Source organism: Pseudophryne corroboree, chromosome 4 (assembly GCF_028390025.1).
Source record: "Pseudophryne corroboree isolate aPseCor3 chromosome 4, aPseCor3.hap2, whole genome shotgun sequence".
NCBI lineage: Eukaryota > Metazoa > Chordata > Amphibia > Anura > Myobatrachidae > Pseudophryne > Pseudophryne corroboree.
Genome location: NC_086447.1, coordinates 167,221,513 through 167,248,871, shown reverse-complemented (window position 1 = coordinate 167,248,871; position 27,359 = coordinate 167,221,513). Strand labels below are relative to the sequence as shown.

General features: G+C 44.4%; 1 pseudogene; it reads left to right on the top strand.

The window, feature by feature from the left end:
- Positions 1-2,404: 2,404 nt before the first annotated feature.
- On the top strand, positions 2,405-2,522 carry LOC134912807 (5S ribosomal RNA; annotated as a pseudogene).
- The last annotated feature ends 24,837 nt before the right edge of the window (positions 2,523-27,359 follow it).

The following is a 27,359-nucleotide window of genomic DNA, read 5'->3' as shown; positions in this document are numbered from 1 at the left end:
GCCTCTGCATGTAGTGCAACCTGTGCACTTGAAGCAGCCCGGACGTTGTTCATGCAGCCAAGTGTGTGTCGTGGACGGACTGTGCTCAATCAGGGGTCTCATCAGTAGTTGTTTCAGGTTGGGTGCTCTACGATAAGCCATCATAGGAGGTTTGCTTCTTTTTAATTTAAGTTGGTCATCAGTTGCGAGTATTGGCCAATGTCTACGAATAGACCTTGCGATCCTGTTTGATTGATTGCTATATGTGGTTGTGAATACCATCCGATCTGCAGTTGCTGTCCTCTGTGTGTTAGTGGTGGTTGGTTCGGAAAACTTCTTCCTGGCTTTTACCAGACACTCAGATACTCTCCCTTTCTTGTAGCCTCGGTGTATAAATCGGGTGGTCATCTCGGATATCTGACTCTCCATGGTGTCCATATCTGAGTTATTTCTCATCACCCTGAGGAATTGTGACATAGGGAGATTGTTCTTTAAAGCAGGTGGATGTTGGCTACTAGAGAGTAGCAGAGTGTTTCTGTCTGTAGGTTTTCTATACAGGCTAGTGGTAATGCGGCCATCAATCAGGGTTACAGTTATGTCCAAAAAGTTGATGCTGTGTGGGTCGCATTGACAGGTGAATTTGACCGGGCTGTCGAGGGCATTCAGGGAGCTCACCATCTGCTTAAAGGTATCCATATCCCCTTTCCATATTAGGAAAATATCATCTATAAACCGTTTATAGAATAATATTTCAGTCTCATAGTTGGACAGGATGTTTGATTGCTCGTACTGGGTCATATAGATGTTAGCATATGCCGGTGCCAAATTCGAGCCCATAGCGGTCCCCTCGCGTTGAAGATAGTATTTCCCTCGATATAGGAAATGATTCTGTTTGAGAACTAATCCAGCTAGATCCAGGAGGAAACCCACTGGTGGTCCAGTCGGTGGTTTTTGTAATAAAGCTCTTTCTAGTGCTAGGAGGCCTTGTTCGTGAGGGATTATAGTGTAGAGAGAACTCACATCCATAGTTGCCAGTAGAGTATTGTCCAGATCTGAGTGGAGGTTGGCCAATTTTTGCAGAAAATCCGAGGTGTCATGCACATAGTTACTACTGAGTTGTACTATGGGTTGTAAAAAAGTGTCTAGGTAAATGGCTAACGGTTGTAGAAGTGAATTTCTAGCAGAAATGATCGGTCTACCCAGTGGGTGTACCAGAGTTTTATGGATCTTAGGGATGGTATAGATAATTGGGCACACTGGTGAGTCAACTGTCAAAAATTCATATGTATGTTTATCAATGTGTGATGATTGGAACCCAAGGTGTAATAGGTCATCCACCTTGGCTTTGATGGTGGGTATGGGGTTGCTCTGGAGGCAGGTGTAGGTCATGTCATCAGATAGTTGTCTGGTTATTTCGGAGTCGTAATCTCTCCAATCTTGTACCACCACTGCACCTCCCTTATCAGCAGGTCTGATTACAATCCTGGTATCTTTCTTAAGTGCAGTAAGTGCCTTCCGCTCGGTGAAGGAGAGATTGTCAAATCGTTTTTTAGTAGTGGGTGTGCGTGCATCATGTTCAACAAGTCGAGTGAACGTCTTGATGCTAGGGTTAGAGGAGGTCGGATCGAATGTGGATGGCCTATGTAGGCATGTGCTATCTCTTTCGTGTTCTATAGGGAAAAATTCCCGTAATCTTAGTTTGCGGCCAAACTTATATATGTCGACTGTAGTGTAGAACTGACTACAGGGAGTAGTGGGGACAAATGACAGACCTCTGGAGAGGAGTTTTAAAGTGGCGTCATCTAGGTGCTTACTGGATAGGTTGAAGACTAGGTCAGGTTCTTGTCTCTGCATTTTCGCCATGTATCTCCCCTTCCTTGGATGCGGCCTTCGTTGCTTATGGCTGGGTATTTCTGGGTATATAACAGGGGCCTGTGAGGCACATCCGGTGCTCCAGTTTCCCTGCTCACTTTGATCTATGCTGCATTGCTGTCTGGTTGTTGCTGATGCTGTATACCTTGAAAAAGGTCCCGGTGTGGACCGAAACGTTGGACATTTCCTGGAAAACTGTGAGACAAACTTTGCAATAAATATTCACCTTTTTGATTTTTTGAAAATCCATTTGGAGAGTGCTGTCTTTTCCACATAGTGGAAATATTGTTTGTTTGTACTATGGGCCCCATCTCTTACGAGATTGGACTCTGACTGGCACCCCACCATTTACTGTTATTAAGTGAGAGTGCAGGGACCCCCCACTATATATAGATCCAATCCGTGGTTACGTATTGTTTCTTCTCCTGCACCCACCCTGTATTATATTATATTCTCATGAGTAGACACTGTATAACACTGGATTCATCACTTTGGGTAACATGCATGTAATAGTATATGTGTCTAGAGGTACGGTCCTCATCTGTTTGGGTGTATTTACCGCCATACCACACTGGCCAAGCCCGATACCATCCGAACTTGGAAGCCAATCAGTGCTGGGCCTGGTCAGTACACGATAGGGAGACCTCGTGGAATACCAGGTGCGGTAAGTATAATTATCCATTACAGGTTCCTTCGGTTTTCAACACCCCACGGCATGGCACAGAGCCAGTTAGGGTTCCTCTATGACAATTTACTTGCACAAGCAGAACATGGTGTGATCTCCCTCACAGACGATGATGCGGAAAAAGTGTTATTTGACCAATTAGATTTTGATACACTACCGGCTGAGACTCCGACTGATCTATACCATCAGCTACTCAGACTTAATAGAAGGGAAATAGATCTTACCCTACACGGTCAATTTTTATCCGAATACCACAGAAAAAAACAGATACCCAGAGGCTTCAGGGTTAACAACATACCAACAATAGGCAGAAACAATCCCACCTTTTGCAGTCGGTGGTGTGGTGTCCTGAATAAGTGCTCCCTGGACCTGATGCTATTGGTTATAGAGGAGGTCGGCACCGAGTTGAAGAAAGTTAAGGCCCAGATCACTAACTTTAACGAGATACATTTGGCCACCATTAGGAACGACAGGAGCAATAATCTGATCGACAAACTTCAGAACCAGGTTGATACATACAAAAAGGAGATCACTGCTTTTAAACGCAGTAAACTCTCCAATGTAAACTCTGATTACCAGAATCATACGGTATATAGGTGGCTGGTCGGTGACTCTAGATCCACCAGACCTCAAAGACCCTATCGGACTCGTAGACCCGGGCGTAGGCAACCCAACATATATGACACAGCCTCCTCCGCATCTGCCTCAGAGACGGAATCCTCAGACAACCGTCCACCCCAAGGAGCTTTTTTAGATTGTACAACAGCCACCGGCCGGCCACCAGCCATAAGCAACGAAGGCCGCATTCAAGGAAGGGGAGATACATGGCAAAAATGCAGAGACAAGAACCTGACCTAGTCTTCAACCTATCCAGTAAGCACCTAGATGACGCCACTTTAAAACTCCTCTCCAGAGGTCTGTCATTTGTCCCCACTACTCCCTGTAGTCAGTTCGACACTACAGTCGACATATATAAGTTTGGCCGCAAACTCAGATTACGGGAATTTTTCCCTATAGAACACGAAAGAGATAGCACATGCCTACATAGGCCATCCACATTCGATCCGACCTCCTCAAACCCTAGCATCAAGACGTTCACTCGACTTGTTGAACATGATGCACGCACACCCACTACTAAAAAACGATTTGACAATCTCTCCTTCACCGAGCGGAAGGCACTTACTGCACTTAAGAAAGATACCAGCATTGTAATCAGACCTGCTGATAAGGGAGGTGCAGTGGTGGTACAAGATTGGAGAGATTACGACTCCGAAATAACCAGACAGCTATCTGATGACATGACCTACACCTGCCTCCAGAGCAACCCCATCCCCACCATCAAAGCCAAGGTGGATGACCTATTACACCTTGGGTTCCAATCATCACACATTGATAAACATACATATGAATTTTTGACAGTTGACTCACCAGTGTGCCCAATTATCTATACCATCCCTAAGATCCATAAAACCCTGGTACACCCACCAGGTAGACCGATCATTTCTGCTAGAAATTCACTTCTACAACCGTTAGCCATTTACCTAGACACTTTTTTACAACCCAAAGTACAACTCAGTAGTAGCTATGTGCATGACACCTCGGATTTTCTGCAAAAATTGGCCAACCTCCACTCAGATCTGGATAATACTCTACTGGCAACTATGGATGTGAGTTCTCTCTACACTATAATCCCTCACGAACAAGGCCTCCTAGCACTAGAAAGAGCTTTATTACAAAAACCACCGACTGGACCACCAGTGGGTTTCCTCCTGGATCTAGCTGGATTAGTCCTCAAACAGAATCATTTCCTATATCGAGGGAAATACTATCTTCAACGCGAGGGGACCGCTATGGGCTCGAATTTGGCACCGGCATATGCTAACATCTATATGACCCAGTACGAGCAATCAAACATCCTGTCCAACTATGAGACTGAAATATTATTCTATAAACGGTTTATAGATGATATTTTCGTAATATGGAAAGGGGATATGGATACTTTTAAGCAGATGGTGAGCTCCCTGAATGCCCTCGACAGCCCGGTCAAATTCACCTGTCAATGCGACCCACACAGCATCAACTTTTTGGACATAACTGTAACCCTGATTGATGGCCGCATTACCACTAGCCTGTATAGAAAACCTACAGACAGAAACACTCTGCTACTCTCTAGTAGCCAACATCCACCTGCTTTAAAGAACAATCTCCCTATGTCACAATTCCTCAGGGTGATGAGAAATAACTCAGATATGGACACCATGGAGAGTCAGATATCCGAGATGACCACCCGATTTATACACCGAGGCTACAAGAAAGGGAGAGTATCTGAGTGTCTGGTAAAAGCCAGGAAGAAGTTTTCCGAACCAACCACCACTAACACACAGAGGACAGCAACTGCAGATCGGATGGTATTCACAACCACATATAGCAATCAATCAAACAGGATCGCAAGGTCTATTCGTAGACATTGGCCAATACTCGCAACTGATGACCAACTTAAATTAAAAAGAAGCAAACCTCCTATGATGGCTTATCGTAGAGCACCCAACCTGAAACAACTACTGATGAGACCCCTGATTGAGCACAGTCCGTCCACGACACACACTTGGCTGCATGAACAACGTCCGGGCTGCTTCAAGTGCACAGGTTGCACTACATGCAGAGGCATGCTCACAGGATCGTCTTTTCCACATCCCCACTCTGGACGATCAATAGCAATTAAATATAGACTACATTGTCTGATGGACCACCTCGTTTACATCTTAACCTGCCCGTGTGGACTGTACTATGTTGGGATGACCTCTAGGAGATTTAGAGATAGGATGGCTAACCACAGAACCTCAATCCATCAAGCAATCACAACCGGCACAGCGACATTACCAGTAGCCCGTCATTTTTTGACATCACGACACCAGGTATCGGACCTCAGATCAAAACTGATAGACTGGATACCCCCACCGCCCAGAGGGGGAGACCGCATCTTGCTGCTTAAGAAGAAGGAAAATTCGTGGATCCACAGACTGGACACCATTGCCCCTAGGGGCATGAACGAAAACAACCCATTGTCTATTTTTTTGAAATAATCCTGAAACCCTTGTTCACCCCATACCTTTGTACCATATGCACGATTTGCTTGTTATGTCTCAACACTAACACTATTGTTCAATATGTTTTCTGATTTCAGTAATACATGTCATGTTTTACCTGAAGTGACCTCACAGGCCTCCTATATACCCCATTGAGAAACCCTGTAGTTTGATTGATTATTCATCATTTTTTTATATATTTACTTTGTACCTATGTGCTTTATGATTATAGCCCTTGTATTTATCATACTGGCAGTGTATTGCTGTTACATTGCCACTAACTTCCAGGTTAACACCGGAAGTGACACATGCGTCTCGACATGCGTCCCACCGGAAGCAACATAGGCTTCAACTGAGGGTAATCCTATCACTAGTCCCCTCATTTGGCTCCTTTGCAATAACAACCTTGTATGACTCTCGCCAGCCGGGCTGTAAGCGTGACTCACTTCCGGTTAACACCGGAAGTGACATTTGCGTGTCAGGATCCGGTACGAATGTGCTCCCCTCTATAGCCCCCTCCAGCCATGCCAATACGATGATTGTGCATACACCTTTCTCTAAGTAACTACAATAGCCCCACTGCACTGTTATTCAGTCACGCGGTCCGCGTCCGGCGAAACCGGAAGTGACGGTTGCGTATCAGGACCCGGCGCGTCTGTGCTTCTCACTATAGCTCTCTCTTGTGATGATAGATTACCACTGAGCACCCATTCAATAGATTACAGTAGCCACAGTCTAGTAGATGTGCATTAACATTACAGTCGGCCCACGAGACCTACTTCCGACGAAACCGGAAGTGAGGTCCTTTGCGTTCCACCATGCGTTCCAACACGCCCCCAATCATCTGGAAGGCGGGAATAGCACTATTTCTGGGTATATAACAGGGGCCTGTGAGGCACATCCGGTGCTCCAGTTTCCCTGCTCACTTTGATCTATGCTGCATTGCTGTCTGGTTGTTGCTGATGCTGTATACCTTGAAAAAGGTCCCGGTGTGGACCGAAACGTTGGACATTTCCTGGAAAACTGTGAGACAAACTTTGCAATAAATATTCACCTTTTTGATTTTTTGAAAATCCATTTGGAGATTGCTGTCTTTTCCACATAGTGGAAATACTGTTTGTTTGTACTATGGGCCCCATCTCTCACGAGATTGGACTCTGACTGGCACCCCACCATTTACTGTTATTAAGTGAGAGTGCAGGGACCCCCCACTATATATATATATATATATATATATATATATATATCTGGTAAGTCCACACTCACTGCTGCAGTTCACAACATGGGCGGTGCTCCGTAAAGGGCTCTCAAGAAGTCCAAAACATATCCAAAAAGAGTACAGGCACTCACCACTTCCTTGATGATGAAAAATGTATTACAACTCACAGGTGTATCTCCCATAGAGACAGTCAACAGCATGTCAGCAAAAGATGTCGAAGTTTCGGCTCCATCTGAGCCTTTTTCACCCAGCAGCCCATAGCACACACCAAACCCTGAAGCACTTTTATAGCAGAGGCATATCACAAACCCCGCCCATCAATCAACCAACAGGAAGTAGCTAAAACACTAGTACTACGGTGCCTAATCTAGAATATAGATATAGCCCATCCACTGTGTCATTGCGCCAAATATATACATAGCATATGGACACATTAAAATGGGTTGTTGGTCCATAAAAATGGCTAATTGCGGCTAATAGCCGCGATGCCGGAAGTGATGTGCGTTCCATTGCCCATGGGACGCACTCGTCAGAATTGCTAATTGCGGAAGTGAGTCATGATACCGGAAGTGGTGTGCGTTCCACTGTCCATGGAACGCACCCACATGACCGGAAACACAGGCTGCGTAAGACGGCTGCCGGCCGTCGCTAAGCAACCTCACTGGCAATACTGGTCACCGTGATACATGTAATAGAACTGCATAACGCGATCACATGGCCTAACTGGGCTGGCATGACAACAAAAGAAAACAAAACGATAAAAACCTTAGTTGTATCCAATAGAGTGTGTGAATCAGATGAAACACACCAAACAAATAATGGATGCAACGAGCTTAGGTATGGACTCCATAACAGTCCTGGGTAAGGAATAAACACTTATCGCGATACACACATACTTGTTCAATTTCGATAAGCAATAAACATTTATATCACAATAAACACATCTTTGTTCAATTTCGATATTAACACAACCTAAGATAACCATATTCCTATGGTAAATACCGGTAGCCACCAGATAGTATCCAGGTAGCCCACCAACACTCCCCTGTATATAGACAGAACAGTTCATAAAAACTATCAAGATTAGCTTGAGGATGTGTAATGCAAAAGTACTAAGTCTAAAGAATATGGATATACATATCCCAGGACATAATGGAATCCATATAGGGTGTGTGATATAGCCTCTGCCATTAGGTAATCCAGGGTAATCACCAACATAGAAGACAATGTAAAAATCAAAACAACACACATATATATATATATATATATATATATATAATCATACATGTGAAAAACATGTATAATTAAAAAACATATATAATTAAAAAGAGATGTCTAGTCATAGCCCTATCCGAGAAAAATGTTAAATGGATTTGCCTCATTTAATCCTCGTGGTGCTAAAGTGTCCAACTCGTAGATCCATTTAGCCTCTCGTTGCCGTAACAGCCTTTCCCAGTCACCCCCACGTGGAGGCCTTGGTACGTAATCAATCAACATACACTTCAAGCTAGATATTGAATGCCCTCTAGTTGCGAAGTGTTGCGCTACTGGTTTGTCAGACACCTTGGAAACCAGTGCAGCTCGAATTGATGTGCGATGGTTGGCCATCCTGTCACAAAAGTTTCTTGTTGTCATGCCAACATAATAGTACCCACAGGGACAGACAATGATGTAAATTACATGGTCCATGGTGCAGTGCAACCGGTGGCGGATTTTAATTTGTTGACCACTATGTGGGTGGGCAAAACTCGCACCAGTCATCAATGAACGGCATGTGGTACAATTGGGGCACCGATAGCAACCTTTCTTGGTGTCTGGAAACCAGGTATTGCTGGTGACTGATGGTTGTAAAGTCGGACGCATTAGCATTTGCCGTAGGTTTTTTCCACGTCTGTAGGCACAGAGCGGTGGCTGCTGACTTAATCCTTTAAAGACTGGGTCAGTGGCTACAATCGGCCAATGCTTGCGTAGCACTTTTTCGGAATGTGGTGAAGCAACGTCATATGTAGACGTGAAAATCATTCTATTAGCGGCTCGCTTGGCACGACAACTGTTGTTAGAGTGGGAGTGCCTGTACCTTGGTTTGTTTAAACATCTTTCAACGGTTTTCCTCGTATAGCCACGTTCATAGAATCTTTCAGCCATCGCCTTAATCTGTATCTCAGTGTCCTCATCCGTGGTATTATTTCGTAGCACACGCATGAATTGTGAAATAGGTAAACTCTCTTTTAGATGGACGGGGTGATGACTGGAGGCATGAAGGAGTGTGTTCCTATCAGTCTCTTTTCTATAGAGGGTCAAGGCAAGTCTTCCATTGTGTCGAAAAAGAGACACGTCTAAAAAAATCACTTTATCACGATCAATGTGATATGTGAAGCGGATAGGGCTATCTAGACTATGAAGATAATCAATCATCTCATAGAACTCCGTGTCAGTCCCTAGCCAAATAATGAAAACGTAGTCAATATAACGAACAAAAAATAAACACTTAGACCCAAACCTTGGTATGATATTATTAGATTCGTATTTGTGCATATATAAGTTGGCATACGATGGGGCCAAATTTGACCCCATCGCAGTGCCGCTACACTGAATATAGAAGTCCTTGCCATAGGCAAAATGTTTTTTTTTTCAATACTAGACCCGCGAGTTCAAGCAAAAGTTAAGATGGTGGACCCTCATGAGGACCCGCAATCAAGGCATCACGCATAGCCTCTAGGCCCTCTGTGTGTGGAATAACTGTGTACAAGGACTGAATGTCCATAGTTATTAACCAGGCATCCTCAGGTATAACGCCAAGAGAGTCTATCTTGTCAAGCAGATCTGCAGTGTCCCTGATGTAACTAGGCATTATCGTTACAAGTGGTTGAAGAAATGAATCAATAAAAATTGCCAGTGGCTGTAAAACAGAACCCATCGCCGAAATAATCGGGTGACCGGGAGGGTCAATCATGGATTTGTGTATTTTCGGTAGTGTGTAGATGATTGGACACACTGGACTGTCCACTGTCAGATAGCCAGCTATTTTTTGGTCCAATCATCCACACACCAAAGCCTGGTTGATAGTGGTATCAACCTGTTTTTTGATTTGTAACATTGGACTACCTCTGCTCTTTACATATACCTCGGAATCTGCCAATTGTCTAAGTATTTCAGCATTGTATTTGCACCAGTCCTGCACCACCACGGCACCGCCCTTATCGGCTTGTCGAATCACAAACTGTTCATTGTTGATCAAACTCTTCAATGCAACCCTTTGTGCCGGAGAGAGGTTGTTATACCGTGGTGGTGCAACCCCGGTATGCATCTCACTGTCGGTTAACCGGAGAAATGTGCGTATACTCGGATTTGTCGACTGGGGGTCAAACACACTTGGTCTGGTTTGACCAGTAACCTGAGTCATTTCGTTTGTTTTATTGGAGAAAAACTCCCATAACCTGAGCTTTCTCCCAAATTTGTAATGGTCTACAACCCACCCAAATCTATTATGTGGGACAGTGGGAACAAATGAAAGGCCTAGTGCTAGTATTTCTATTTCCACAGGTGAAAGCGTATATTCTGACAGATTGAAAACAGCATCTACTGATATTTCCTTAGGCGACCTCTTTGCCTTATAACCACCCCTCTTTGAGGGGAACCTCGTTCTGCGTTTCTGTTGGGGTTGGTATCGATCCGGGTGCTCCTCCCTAAAAAAGCGCCAGAGGGAGGTCTGTTGTCAATCACCTCACTCTCAGAATTGGATTGAGATGAGGAGTTGTCCAAGGGACCTTGATATCTACTTCTAGTCTGTAAACACGGTCTCCGACCGTCCTTGCCCTTAGATTCACCCCTCAACCTCCTGTAAACTTGATTATTGGTGCAATCAGTATTTACAGTAACCAATTTCTTCCGCTTAAACGTGATGAGTTCTTGCTGATAAGTGTTGACTTGTTCAGTCAAGCGATCAAGCCACTTGTCAGCAGTATCAACCACCAGTGTGGACAAATGTGTAGAATTAAACACGACCAATTCCTCTCGCACTTGTTTCAATTCTACCCCAACCTCCTCAATAACGAGGAGGATGAGGTCCAATGAACATTTATTTAGAACACCACACCATTTGGTGCAGAACGTTGGACTATTGCGACCAATGGTGGGTACATTGTTTACACGAAATCCTCTTGGGATTTTCTTATTCCTATAGTAGTCCGAGAGGAATTAGCTGTGTAGAGTGAGATCGACCTCCCGCTTCCTTAATCTCAATATTTTATGGAACAAGTCATGTGGTGTCTCATCCGGTAACTTGGCAAATTCAATATGGTCAAAAAGCACTTTTTCAGCGTCGTCATCAGTCAAAGATAGAAAAGTGCTGTGTGCTAACTGAAAGGTAGCCTCATCAATCACTTGATTAGGGTCATTTGACATACTGACCACAACACAATTAGACAACACTTAAGTAATCTAATAACAAACACAAAATTTGGACCAGGGGCCGACACTAGAGTTCACAGATGATTATCCAAAAAATTATAAAACAGTTAAAAAATCACCATATGTTAGTGAAAAGGATGGCATAAGGGCTAGTTGGGAACAAAAGACTCCACAAAAAATATCTTATATGGAAATTAAGGCGGGTGTCGGACTAAAGAAACAATTTGCAACACAAACCATTCCCCAATATATCCGGTAAGTCCACACTCACTGCTGCAGTTCACAACATGGGCGGTGCTCGGTAAAGGGCTCTCAAGAAGTCCAAAACATATCCAAAAAGAGTACAGGCACTCACCACTTCCTTGATGATGAAAAATTTATTACAACTCACAGGTGTATCTCACATAGAGACAGTCAACAGCATGTCAGCAAAAGATGTCGACGTTTGTGATATGCCTCTGCTATAAAAGTGCTTCAGGGTTTGGTGTGTGTTATGGGCTGCTGGGTGTGAACCTGATGTGATCGTATCTGTCTTGAAAAAGGCTCAGAAGGAGCCGAAATGTCGACATCTTTTGCTGACATGCTGTTGACTGTCTCTATGTGAGATACAACTGTGAGTTGTAATAAATTTTTCATCATCAAGGAAGTGGTGAGAGCCTGTACTCTTTGTGGATATATATATATATATATATATATATATATATATATACACACACACACATACATATATATATATATGTACACATATACATATATATATATATATATATATATATATACTGCTCAAAAAAATAAAGGGAACACTAAAATAACACATCCTAGATCTGAATGAATGAAATATTCTTATTAAATACTTTGTTCTTTACATAGTTGAATGTGCTGACAACAAAATCACACAAAAATTATCAATGGAAATCAAATTTATTAACCCATGGAGGTTTGGATTTGGAGTCACCCTCAAAATTAAAGTGGAAAAACACACTACAGGCTGATCCAACTTTGATGTAATGTCCTTAAAACAAGTAAAAATGAGGCTCAGTAGTGTGTGTGGCCTCCACGTGCCTGTATGACCTCCCTACAACCCACACAAGTGGCTCAGGTAGTGCAGCTCATCCAGGATGGCACATCAATGCTAGCTGTGGCAAGAAGGTTTGCTGTGTCTGTCAGCGTAGTGTCCAGAGCATGGAGGCGCTACCAGGAGACCGGCCAGTACATCAGTAGTCGTGGAGGAGGCCGTAGGAGGGCAACAACCCAGCAGCAGGACCGCTACCTCCACCTTTGTGCAAGGAGGAACAGGAGGAGCACTGCCAGAGCCCTACAAAATGACCTCCAGCATGCCACAAATGTGCATGTGTCTACTCAAACGATCAGAAACATACTCCATGAGGGTGGTATGAGGGCCCGACGTCCACAGGTGGGGGTTGTGCTTACAGCCCAACACCGTGCAGGTCATTTGGCATTTGCCAGAGAACATCAAGATTGGCAAATTCGCCACTGGCGCCCTGTGCTCTTCACAGATGAAAGCAGGTTCTCACTGAGCACATGTGACAGACATGACAGAGTCTGGAGACGCCAAGGAGAACGTTCTGCTGCCTGCAACATCCTCCAGCATGACCGGTTTGGCAGTGGGTCAGTAATGGCATTTCTTTGGGGGGCGGCACAGTCCTCCATGTGTTTGCCAGAGGTAGCCTGACTACCATTAGGTACCGAGAAGAGATCCTCAGACCCCTTGTGAGACCATATGCTGGTACGGTTGGCCCTGGGTTCCTCCTAATGCAAGATAATGCTAGACCTCATGTGGCTGGAGTGTGTCAGCAGTTCCTGCAAGACGAAGGCATTGATGCTATGGACTGGCCCGCCCATTCCCCAGACCTGAATCCAATTCAGCACATCTGGGACATCATGTCTCGCTCCATCCATCAACGCCACGTTGCACCACAGACTGTCCAGGAGTTGGCGGATGCTTTAGTCCAGGTCTGGGAGGAGATCCCTCAGAAGACCATCCTCCACCTCATCAGGAGCATGCCCAGGCGTTGTAGGGAGGTCATACAGGCACGTGGAGGCCACACACACTACTGAGCCTCATTTTGACTTGTTTGAAGGACATTACATCAAAGTTGAATCAGTCTGTAGTGTGTTTTTCCACTTTAATTTTGAGGATGACTCCAAATCCAGACCTCCATGGGTTAATAAATTTGATTTCCATTGATAATTTTTGTGATTTTGTTGTCAGCACATTCAGCTATGTAAAGAACAAAGTATTTAATAAGAATATTTCATTCATTCAGATCTAGGATGTGTTATTTTAGTGTTCCCTTTATTTTTTTGAGCAGTGTATATACATATATATATATATCTTAGAATGTCAATTAAATAAACTAAAAGTACCAGACAGCATCAGCTTGCATCCAGCAGACAGCCAGGTCTTCTCCTTCAGCAGGGTGTCAGAGATTAATGCAACAGAGAGATGACACGGGCACAGTGACAACGGCGTCATTCATTATTACAACACCAGGTGACCCATTTGATGGGGTTGCCGGGGAGAGGTGTGCTGGGGGAGAAGGCATCGCCGGGAGAGAGAAGGTCACCGGGTGTGGGGGTTATTACCCTGGATGATGTGCCTGGTGGGAGGTCCGGCGCAGCATCGTAAATTGGCTGTGCAGGACCACAATGGACAGAGGGGCAAGTTTTTTTATTTTTTATTTCACTTAATTTGTGGGCGGAGCGGATTATGTAGTAAAAGTTATCAGGAGCTCTGACTCCCGTTTTTCTGTGCCCTTCTGCCTCGGGTCCCCTCTGAAATGTGGAGCTTGGTATAACTGTCCTCTTTGACCCCCCCTGTCGCCGGGCGTGACACTTATTAAGGAGAACACATTTACAAAATAAAGGAAAAAAACCCTGTACAATAAATGCGCATCTTGTAAATAATCCCAAACTGTGGAACATTAATAAATCAAAATTAAGGTTGACTATTTGGAGCCATTAATTTGAGTCCCTAACATGAAATAATTGAGAAGAACCTCTCGCTAATGCACAGTAGAAGATATATCTACTAGAGATGAGCGAGTTCAGACAGGGCACCGCTGGAATAATATGACAGACATATAGACATAGGTGTGTTTGGAAAAATGAAAAAGGAGATGTTGCCATGTCACATTCCACTGGATTATGATTCTGTCTCTTCTGACTGACTTTGGCCACAAATGTGGTCTCTCCCCATTTTGTACTCAGAGTTGTATGTTTATTGGAAACACTTCGTCAAACTTGGAATTTCCATTTCCACCTTTGTGGCTATATGCTTTCACAAATCTGGTTGTGATGTTGAAGTTTCTTTCATATTCTGCTCTAGGTTTTAGTTTAAACCTAGGATCAAGTAGAGCAGCACAACTGGAATTATATGGCAGCGCCACTGGATTTATACAGCAGATGGGCTGCACCCCTGGATTTATATAGCATAGGCAGCACCCCTGGAGAATTACACAGCACAGATGACAGACAGCAGCACACCTGGACTTAAACAGCAGTGGGGCAGCACCCCTGGACTGATAGGGTAGAGGGACAGCACCCCTGTACAGCACCCCAGGACAGCACAGGAATTCAACACCCCTGTACAGCACTGGACAGCACCCCTAACAGCACAGGACAGAACCCCAGGACAGCACCCCTGTACAGCACTGGACAGCACCCTTGTACAGCACACCTAACAGCACACCTAACAGCACAGGACAGTGCCCCTTTATTTTTACAGCACACAGGACAGCGCTCCTTTATTTTTACAGCACACAGGACAGCGTCCCTTTATATTTACAGCACACAGGACAGTGCCGCAGTGCCCCTTTATTTTTACAGCGCACATGATAGCACCCTTTTATTTTTACAGCACACAGGACAGTGCCACAGTGCCCCTTTATTTTTACAGCACATAGGACAGTGCCCCTAAAAGCACAGGACAGCACCCCAGGACAGCACAGGACTGCAACACCCCTGTACAGCACAGGACAGCACCCCTGTACAGCACCCCCCTAACAGCACAGGGCAGCAACCCTTTATTTTTACAGCACACAGGACAGCGTCGCAGTGCCCTTTTATTTTTACTGCACACAGGACAGTGCCATTTTATTTTTACAGCACACAGGACTGCGTCACAGCACCCCTTTATTTTTACAGCACACAGGACAGCGCTCCTAACAGTATATGACAGCACCCCTAACAGCAACCCAGGACAGCAACCCTGTAAAGCACCCCTGACAGCACAGGACTGCACCCCAGGACAGCCCCCTGTACAGGACAGCAGCACCAATTACAGCACAGGAGAGCAGCACCCCTGTACAGCACCCCTAACAGCACAGGACAGCACCACTGTACAGTACCCCTACACAGCACCCCTAACAACACACAGGACAGCACCCCTAAACAACACACACACAGTGACACCACCCACAGAGAGACAGAGATCTGTCTCCCTCACTCTCCAATTCTGGAGTGAAGATGGTGCCGATGGGCAGCATCTTATATATGGGATCCAAAACCCGTGAGATCCGACAGCAGGATGATGACATTTTGCCTCGATCTGGGATCCAAGTCTGGCGGGAAAACCCGAGCTGGACTCGGATCCTTGCACAGATCGTGAAGGTCGGGGGGTTCAGATCTCGGAGATCTGAACCTGTTTATCCCTAATTATATGAGGTTCAACACCTGTTGTAATTAAAACCAGAATAATTTAAAGCTGCTTGGTCAAAAATGTCCATTTTCAAAGTGCCCACATTAGATTTATAGGCATCAGGGTTTAGAAAAGGCAAAATGTCTTTTGGACAGAGCACACTGTCCGGCAGATTATAATTACCAGTGTCCACCGATACAGGATGTTTTTCTCCTGGGAAAGCAATCCTTTGAATTTGAAGAATCCTCCAAAGCACCCTCTGAGAGATTGTAGTACTGGTCCCAATTAGTGGGTTGGTCACAGTTGCCAATCGGATCCCCCTCACAGCACAGTGTGAAAAGAAGCCCATAGAATTCTATGGGGTAACACCAGCTTTTGCTGGCAATACCCTGTGCACCGAAGCCCAGGAATAGAGGGGTTAGTACATATGGAAATGCGGTAAAAACACTGATAATGAGACTTGCGCATTTTTCCTTTAGTGCATCGAGTCCATTAGCTGCAACTGATGAGTTAGGGTGAGGCTCAGGGATAGACTTAAGGTACTTTCCTCTGCATCTGCAATGTTATATGTTGATATTATGAGCATGTCGACATTATCATGTTGACAATCTGTCGACAAAATACACACAATCCAGCATACATAACTTCAAACAAGTCTTTAAGATGTACCACGTTTTAAAAGCCTATCAGCCCTCCCCATAACTCTATAGTCAACCACAATAGCCACCCACCTGGTTACACAACTCCCTCTCAGGGCCCTCCTTCTTAATTTTCTCCACCTGGGACTATTCTAGTCACTAGTGTACCTTTGTGCTCCTTTCTTCCATCCCTCACTGGTGACTCTGGAGGTCATTCCGAGTTGTTCGCTCGCAAGCGGATTTTAGCAGATTTGCTCATGCTAAGCCGCCGCCTACTGGGAGTGAATCTTAGCATCTTAAAATTGCGAACGATGTATTCGCAATATTGCGATTACACACCTCGTAGCAGTTTCTGAGTAGCTCCAGACTTACTCGGCATCTGCGATCATTTCACTGCTTGTCGTTCCTGGTCTGACGTCACAAACACACCCAGCGTTCGCCCAGACACTCCTCCGTTTCTCCGGCCACTCCTGCGTTTTTTCCGGAAACGGTAGCGTTTTTTCCCACACGCCCATAAAACGGCCTGTTTCCGCCCAGTAACACCCATTTCCTGTCAATCACATTACGATCGCCAGAACGATGAAAAAGCCGTGAGTAAAATTACTAAGTGCATAGCAAATTTACTTGGCGCAGTCGCAGTGCGAACATTGCGCATGCGCATTAAGCGGAAAATCGCTGCGATGCGAATATTTTTACCGAGCGAACAACTCGGAATGAGGGCCTCTGTCCCTACTAGTGCCCCTAATCCTGCCTGTTCATTTACTTATTGTGTACAGGTTCATTTATTCCAATTTAGAAGCATACTAATAATCACTATTCAGGTGATTATACTATATGATGTTTGTGGTGCTATTTAAAAAAAACTTTCCTCTGTTGCAGATGGGTGAAACATTGTGAAAGGTTTTACCATAATAATGCAGATTTGTAGCCAGAAGATCACCAGTGTTAGGGAACTGACCGCTGTAGACCTATAAGAATAGAGCGCCACAACACTGCCTGTGCCCCCTCCTGGGGTTCCCACACTACTGTCCACTGTGAACGCATTGGCACCTGAGTATTTATATATTTATAATATACATTTCACTACTGATCACGGATAGTTCACACAGTGGTAATTCTAGTTTACCGTTGTTTGTTGACTTCGGAAAGGAAAACATAACCCCTATAGCAAGTGCTAAAGGGGTTGTGACTCATTCTTAAAGGGAGCCCTTATAGTAGTTTGGTGACTGTTAGTTACACTAGTGTCCAGGGCCGTTTCTTGGGGCGGGCAAGCTGTGCAATCGCATGGGGCGCCTGCCGCGGCACTGACTGTGGCTCCCTGGCTTCCCCCTCCTCCCTCTCCCCGAGTACCCAGCTCGGGGGGTGGAGTTTCACAGAATGACGCCACGTCACAACGTCACACGTCACGGGATGTCACAACATAACCGCGTCATCCCGCGAAACTCCGCACCCCCTGAGCGGAGTCCTGATTAGGAGGGGGGAGCCAAGCTAAGAAGAGGGAGAGGTGGACGGCGCGAGGAACGACTGGTGAGGTGGGCCGAAGAGCGGGAATCACCTCTGTAAGTATTCTTTCTTTCTTTCTTTCTTTCTTTCTTTCTTTCTTTCTTTCTTTCTTTCTTTCTTTCTTTCTTTCTTTCTTTCTTTCTTTCTTTCTTTCTTTCTCTCTCTATAAAAAGGGGGACACTTGCCTGCCATAATGTGTAAAAAGGGGGACACTTGCCTGCCGTAATGTGTAAAAAGGGGACTCTTGCATGCCTAATGTGTAAAAAGGGGACTCTTGCCTGCCTAATGTGTAAAAAGGGAACACTTGCCTGCCATAATGTTTAAAAATGGGACACTTGCCTGCCATAATGTGTAAAAAGGGGGACACTTGCCTGCCATAATGTGTAAAAATGGGACTCTTGCCTGTCATAATGTGTAAAAATGGGACTCTTGCCTGCCATAATGTGTAAAAAGGGGAAACTTGCCTGCCATAAACTGTCTTTGATTCTCTAAGTCTGTTTCAGCATGTAGGGGGTTATTCAGAGAAGAATGCAGATCACTGCATATGTAGCCAGATATGCATTTAGCTCCTCGACCGCCCCCCAATGCCGCAACAACGCACCCCCCTTCAACAGCCACCACTGTCAATCACCTTTCTGGATGTGGCCACAATGCAGACAACCTGAATGCAGCTGCTGCGTAGAGGCTTTACGGCTGCGTTTGGGTCTGAATTAGGCCCGTAGTGTATCATTTGAATAATTCAATAACACCTCAAAAGCATCATTAACTCAGCAACAAAACATTAGCTAAGCCAGTGGTACTCAAACTTTTTTGAGTCATGGCACCCTATAGAATCAGAATTATTTTCACGGCACCCCTAGGCCAAAAGTTTCTTATTGAGGAATTCAGAAAAAAATAATAAATTAAGTAAACTGTGTTTATATGTCATCCTTACTGTAGGTTCAGTTATGTGGTGAGGGGCACGAGTTGCTTTTGTTTGTCCACATGTTTTATGATTGGCAGCCACAAGCACTCATTTTGCCTATTACACTGACCATAAATAATTTGAATAGGTCCTGGACCATCAACCCAGGGCACCCCTGCAAATACCCCTAGGCACCCCAGGGTGCCACGGCACAGTTTGAGAACCACTGAGTTAGGCAAAGAACATAATTTTAAATAAATTTAAGATATTCAATGACAAAGTAGTCCAGAGCACAGAAAAAAAGTAATGAAGATGACTAATTAAACTATAATGGAATATTATTGATGATTAGTAAGTTTAAAATCTCCTCACATAATTAAACAATACTGTGTGTGCATCAGTGAAATAGTAATATGCTGCTGATGATGACAGCATCTTATTGTTGATTTCAATTAATTTAATTGCACACTTGTCCCTGCAAACTCTAAAACATAAAAGGATATTTTACTTCAGTTTCCAAACTCTGCTATCAGTCCAGGTTTTAATGATATTCTTGCTTGAGCACAGGTCACTTCATTTGTACGTCATCAATTTATTTTTACCTTCTGGATTCAAACATGGATATCCTTAAAACCCGGACTGTACCTACAGACTTTGGGAAACTTTGGGGGTAATTCAGAGTTGATCGTAGATGTGCTAAATTTAGCACATCTACTTTCATTTACTCTGACATGTGGGGGGGGGGGGGCGCCCAGCACAGGTCTAGTCCACCCCGCATGTCAGCCCCCCCCCCCCCCCCGTACAGGTACAAAAGCATCGCACAGCGGCGATGTTTTTGTATCTGACAAATAGCTCCCTGCCAGGGGGCTAACCGGTGCATCCCGGGTTGCAGCAGCTGCATGTGACATTACACAGCCACCGCAGCCCGCCCACCCAGTGGTCCGACATGCCTCCATTGTCCGGACCCCTCCTGCCCTGCGACCGCCTCTACCTGTCATTAAGGCAGAGGTGATTGCTTCAGTGAGATGCTTTCGCATTGCTTCAGTGAGATGCTTTTGCATCTCACTGGCTGCACATGCGCAGTGCGCCAGCTGCGCGAGCGCACTGCGCATAGTAATTCAGACTGCGATCGTTGCCACTGCAATGATGCAGTCTGAATTACCCCCTTTGTCTTATGCAATCAGTTTGCTTCCAGGTCCTGACTCGGCTAAGCCAATGTGAGAATTACTGTACTGGCCAGTGATCCAAATGATCCATCTCTGTCAGGCTACAACGGGCTAATGCCATCCACAAATGGTGTTTGCTAGCAGGGACAAACTCTGAAAAGCAAAGCCTTTGGAAGCTTGGTAAATCTGACTTTTACATAGTCATCAAAGAAAGCTACAGTGTAGCGGTTGCTTTTGCAATTATACAGGGGGGAACGGAGCAGATACAGTATATCTGATATCTGCTCTCTTACATGCTTGTTAAATACCTCCAATGCTCAAAAAGCATCAATCCTCCAAAAAAACTGATGCTTTCCGTGGAAAGACTATATTTTTGGGCTAGGTAAACAGGCCTCTTATTACTTTAATATTAGACTAGTTACCAGTCCGTCAAAATTAATTGCTCCGGCGGGCAGCATCTAGAGGCCACTGGCATGCAAAACACTTAACTTCCCCCATAGAGGTGAGGAGCAGCGTTAGCCTTTTATTATATAGGATGAGAGAGTTACAGTACCAAGTGTTATGACTTAGGTTTTGTTCCAAAGTCAAACCTTATTTTTTGGTTTTGATCTTGGCAAAATCAGGTTAATGTTTTGTTTTTGATTTCAGAGTTTACCAAAAATAACAAAGCGAAAAAAACAAACAAACAGTTCTTGTAACATTAAATAATATTTTCTTCTTACAATACAGTAGTATAAATTTAGAATCTAATCACTGAGAGAGATGAGAGTTTATACAGTATACTGTATTTATATACACTGCTCCAAAAAATAAAGTGAACACTAAAATAACACAACCTAGATCTGAATGAATGAAATATTCTTATTAAATACATTGTTCTTTACATAGTTGAATGTGCTGACAACAAAATCACACAAAAATTATCAATGGAAATCAAATTTATTAACCCATGGAGGTCTGGATTTGGAGTCACCCTCAAAATTAAAGTGGAAAAACACACTGCAGGCTGATCCAACTTTGATGTAATGTCCTTAAAACAAGTCAAAATGAAGCTCAGTAGTGTGTGTGGCCTCCACATGCCTGTATGACCTCCCTACAACCCACACAAGTGGCTCAGGTAGTGCAGCTCATCCAGGATGACACATCAATGTGAGAAGGTTTGCTGTGTCTGTCAGCGTAGTGTCCAGAGCATAGAGGCGCTACCAGGAGACAGGCCAGTACATCAGGAGATGTGGAGGAGGCCGTAGGAGGGCAACAACCCAGCAGCAGGACCGCTACCTCCACCTTTGTGCAAGGAGGAACAGGAGGAGCATTGCCAATGCCCTGCAAAATGACCTCCAGCAAGCCACAAATGTGCATGTGTCTATTCAAACGATCAGAAACAGACTCCATGAGGGTGGTATGAGGACCCGACGTCCACAGGTGGGGGTTGTGCCTACAGCCCAACACCGTGCAGAACGTTTGGCATTTGCCAGAGAACACCAAGATTGGCAAATTCGCCACTGGCGCCCTGTGCTCTTCACAGATGAAAGCAGGTTCTCACTGAGCACATGTGACAGACGTGACAGAGTCTGGAGACACCAAGGAGAACGTTCTGCTGCCTACAACAGAGCCGGCCTTAGGCATAGGCAAACTAGGCAAATGAATAGGGCATTTGGTATGCTTAGGGGCACCAGCAGCTTCTGCTGATTAAAATGATATGCGGCATGCCTATATTGTGTGTGTGACTGCGGCTGTATCTGCATACAAAATGCTATATTGCAGGGTATTCCTGGAAATCACTGTAATGTAGCATTTCGTATGCAGATACAGCCACAGTCTCACACAGTATATAGGCATGCTGCATATCATTTTAATCAACAGAAGCTGCTTGTGCATCCTAGCCACACAGTAATGCAAATAAGATGCATTTTCATAAACAAAAGGCGCCCGATGTTAGCAGAGCTGCCAGCTGACTCATGCCAGGCATCTCCTGCAAAACTAGCGGCGGTGCTAGGGGGCACCAGCCAAAATCTTGCCTAGGGCATCATATTGGTTAAGGCCGGCTCTGGCCTGCAACATCTTCCAGCATAACCGGTTTGGCAGTGGGTCAGTGATGGTGTGGGTGGCATTTCTTTGGGGGGCCGCACAGCCCTCCATGTGCTCGCCAGAGGTAGCCTGACTGCCATTAGGTACCGAGATGAGATCCTGAGACAACTTGTGAGACCATATGCTGGTGCGGTTGGCCATGGGTTCCTCCTAATGCAAGACAATGCTAGACCTCCTGTGGCTGGAGTGTGTCAGCAGTTCCTGCAAGACGAAGGCATTGATGCTATGGACTGGCCCGTCCGTTCCCCAGACCTGAATCCAATTCAGCACATCTGGGACATCATGTCTCGCTCCGTCCACCAATGCCACGTTGCACCACAGACTGTCCAGGAGTTGGCGGATGCTTTAGTCCAGGTCTGGGAGGAGATCCCTCAGGAGACCATCCGCCACCTCATCAGGAGCATGCCCAGGCGTTGTAGGGAGGTCATACAGGCACGTGGAGGCCACACACACTACTGAGCCTCATTTTGACTTGTTATAAGGACTTTACATCAAAGTTGGATCAGCCTGTAGTGTGTTTTTCCACTTTAATTTTGAGGGTGACTCCAAATCCAGACCTCAATGGGTTAATAAATCTGATTTCCATTGATAATGTTTGTGTGATTTTGTTGTCAGCACATTCAAGTATGTAAAGAACAAAGTATTTAATAAGAATATTCCATTCATTCAGATCTAGGATGTGTTATTTTAGTGTTCCCTTTATTTTTTTGAGCAGTGTATAAATAATGCCATACATCTTGGCAAATTGTGGATAAGAAAATATTTTACCTGCAATAATTTACTGGCAAGTAACACAGAAACATTTAAAAGAGCCCTGACTATTACTAGGTAGAAAATGTTTAGAAGGCTGTTTACCTAAAGTAATTTGGAAACATCAGACTTAATTAAGCAAGATATCTCTAGGGTTGACCAAGATCTCTGAGGATATGTACTAAAGAATAGCAAGACATCAATTTAGTACGAGTTAAATTAAGTACCTCAAATGATTGAATAATGGGCCATACAGTATGTTTTTAGAAATGTTATTAATTTGTAGGGAAGCTCCATTAAATCTACAGACCAAAGGTAAACTGAATTTTGAGTATCTTTGCTAGGTCTTTGGGATAGCAAGGATTTCCTATCATACCAAGTATCAAGTAGAAAGTACAAGCATATCCTCTTTTTACTAATCTATCTATCTATCTATCTATCTATCTATCTATCTATCTATCTATCTATCTATCTATCTATCTATCATTTAAGCAATCTACAAATTGTCTATCACTATTAATCCTCATAACCCTTAACATTTGCGAAACAGTAACCCCATTTTTAGATTCTTAAGGTGACAGCTTTGGACCTGCAACGAAGTCTTGCGGTCAGTAGGTTTGACATAAAAAGAAGTAATAAGGTTAGTACCCGGTTTAATAATTTTGACACCTGGTATATTACTTTGTTCCTGTTAAATTCTCTTCTAATTTGAACCAGGAAAAAAGTGATTTACAAGACATCAAAATTATTAAACCGGGTACTAAACTTATTACTTCTATTTCAACAAATTGCAAAAAAGGATTCCTGTGTATCACACAAATGATGAGCAAATTTTAAATAAATCTTGTCTAAAACAAGATCTTTGATCGTATCTAGTGAATTTAGGAAACTGAGCATGCGCTGTATCAAACATATGCATCCCTGCATGTCTATTCCGAGTTGGACAGATCTCAGCCATCTCTCTGTGGCCATTAAATGGGTATTTCTCTGATGCAACTGGGTAGCAACATTGCAACTCATGCATGGGAGTGCTATGGCATGCACTCGGAATTGCATCCAATGGTGGCTCCAGAGGGGATGTAGTTAATATCCCAGTGGTCAGGATCCCTGCGTTCAGAATACCGACGCTGGGATCCCAACGGCCGAGAATGCCAACAGCTGCACAAGGCTGTTCCCACTCATGGGTGTCCACTACACCCATACAGTGGGAATAGAACCATTGGTGAGTGCAACGAGCCATCAAGCTCACAGCGTTGCGAATGCAGAGAGCCTGCAAAGGGTATTTCTAGAGCTTACCCCGCTGCCGGCATTCTAACCTCCAGGATCCCGGCCGCCTGCATTCCATCCCCAACACCTCCAGAGGTGAGGCTGCAGCACAGTCCTAATTTCAAATAGGAGAGCCACACCAACTGCCACCAACTGTCATCCCAAACTGACTCACTAGCAGTAGGAGTGGCTCCACCTCTGGAGCCTCCACTGGTTGCATCCAATTCTGAGGGGTGCGTATGTCGATATGGAGCTTATTTCAGATAAATGTCTGGCATCCAGCAATGGGTGGGTGTAAGTCCTGATACAAATAATGATGACAACTGCAGACATAGCACAAGTGTGCAGTGCGGTGCGTACGCTGGAAGACGTGCATATAGTCACATCAGATTTCTGTTAGCTAAATATACACGTTCAACATGCAGCTGTATATAGAGCCATAGGCATTTCTATAATGAGTGCACACACTGCACCCATAGAGTCTACTTACCCCTCCGGAGTCCCACGGTGGAGGCTCTGCAGTGTGGACACAAATCACTTGGAAAATGGCCGGCACAGCCATTTCCGAGTAATTTACACATGGGCACTGGAGGTGTCCCCAGGAACAAGGAGCGGACTCCATGTTGCTGGAGACCTGCGCATGTGCAGTAGGCTCTGGCTTTAAGCCAGAGTCTACTAGCTGCCAGAGAGTGGGGGGTCCGTGACGGAGGCTGTACGCGGGTCCCCTCGTCTCTTAAAACGCCCCTGTACAGAACCTCATGTGACTCAAAACCAGGCTCAGTGACTCCAACCTTTTACTTTGTCATTGTTGAGCCCCATGCAAGTAAATGTTACATGAAAGCAAAATACACCTCAATCTAGATTACAATATGGAAGATTGTAAATGTGTAAAAATTGCCCTTTTCATTATTAGATGACCTTTATTTGCTGTAAAACATAATACATAATGTGGAAGCAATATAGTGTCATATCAGAAGTACTAATATCAGAAGTTGTTATCACATTACACTTTTAAACATTGTACTTTCCACTGCACATTATCCAGCACTTTCTCAGACCAAGTTCATTTTGAAATGGATATCATTCCTGCTGGTGAGGTAGCAAAGCGAAATGAACAGTTATCCTTACAACAGACTGGTAAATAGCCTTCAGTTGAGATAACAGACGTAAGGATGTCTTATACCAGATGTAAGCAACATACTGTACAGGCTGGTTTGTAGACAATCTGCTATTAATAATAATGTGATAACATCAAGTCATTTTTTGAAGTTATTAATTGTGAATTCCAACAACCAAGTTGAACTTTATACTACAAAACCCACATTCCTCCTGTTTCCGACACTCTATATGCAGTCACAACACTGACAATGTGTGGAATGTAATAGCCTCTGATAATAAGAAACTGATACGATCCCAATCAGATTTCCTGCATGTTTGTAATAGAATCAGAAACCCACCAGAATCACACTCAACGCGACCCAAGTTAATATCCCAATTTTTTAACGTTAAACATATAAGTCGCCAGGTGTCATAGCCAGAGAGCTGTATAGTCGATAAAAATGCACCAAATAAACCAACAGACGTGGCCCTGGAAAGCAAGAGAGATGAAATCATACACTTGAGGCACAGTTACACATATGTGGTCTATTATAACACATTTAAAACAAAAAAAACAGGCAATTTTCCTTGTGTGTGACTGTAGTGATGACAGCATTTGGAAACACCTTTAAGTGCTGATTCAGGGACCTCCTTAGTCTCAGTGAGGAGTAGTGTAGGTAGGCAGACAGAAAATCAGAACAAGGAACCACAAAGGTTATGCGCAAGATGTGTTTTTAAAGCTAGAATGACCCTGGACTCCCTCCCATATCAGGAGGTACTATATATGTCTCGGCTAAGTAGCATACACATCCTGAATCTCTATCAACAAGTGAGAGATCATCTAGAACACAGGTTCTCAAACTCGGTCCTCCGGACCCCACACAGTTCATGTTTTCCAGGTCACCTGTGGTCTTTTTAAATGTGATTGTAGATGATACACAGCGCACCTGCCGGGTGACCTGAAAAAGTGAACAGTGGGGGTAATTCCAAGTTGATCGCAGCAGGAAATTTTTTAGCAGTTTGGCAAAACCATGTGCACTGCAGGGGAGGCAGATTTAACGTGCAGAAAGAGTTAGATTTGGGTGGGTTATTTTATTTCTGTGCAGGGTAAATACTGGCTGCTTTATTTTTACACTGCAAATTAGATTGCAGATTGAACACACCACACCCAAATCTAACTCTCTCTGCACATGTTATATCTGCCTCCCCTGCAGTGCACATGGTTTTGCCCAAATGCTAAAAAAAATCCTGCTGCGATCAACTTGGAATTACCCCCTGTGTGAGGTCCTGAGAACAGAGTTTGAGAACCACTGATCTAGAACCGTTGTCTTGCTGTAACTTCAGTATGCAGTGCCTGGGCTGCATAAATTATTGTATGAGTCATCACCTGCCACGAAGAACACCCTATGTCACAGATGACAGATATGACCAAGTTGTGTCTGACTCAGAATAAGATAAGCATACACAAATACAGGACCATAACATTGGGTATGCAAGTGGTGCTGTCACATAGGGTGTATGGCAGCCAGTAACTCTACTGCAGAGCCCCGCAGACCATCCAAAGGATGCTCCATGCAAACACCCTGCAGCCGCTGGAAATGCAGATGCTTGGGGCAGAGCTCTACTTCCCAGATTCGGCGGCCCTGCCCTCTAGGTGTGATGTCACAACATCACAGGTTTAGGGGTGGGGCTAGTAGAGGGTGCATGGCCTCCGTGCTATTGGATACACAAATATGCAGAAAGCCACTTCTGAGCATGCGCTAAATGCAAAAGGTTTGACTTTGTTGCCCGTGCACAGAGATCAATCTGCCTCCGCCCCTCTATCTTGATGGTGTAGTAGCTGCTGACATGGTTGCTGGATGCTGAGGTACTGGGTGCAGTTTAAATGATGGCCAATGGTTAAATGTACCCGAGGAACTAATTGCTGCACACATTTGACTTGTTATCATTTGTTGAGGCTGTGTCTGTTCTCTAATTGCTTGTAGGTCTAATCTTTTTAACTTGTTTGCTGGATGGGTACTTGTCAACTGAGAAC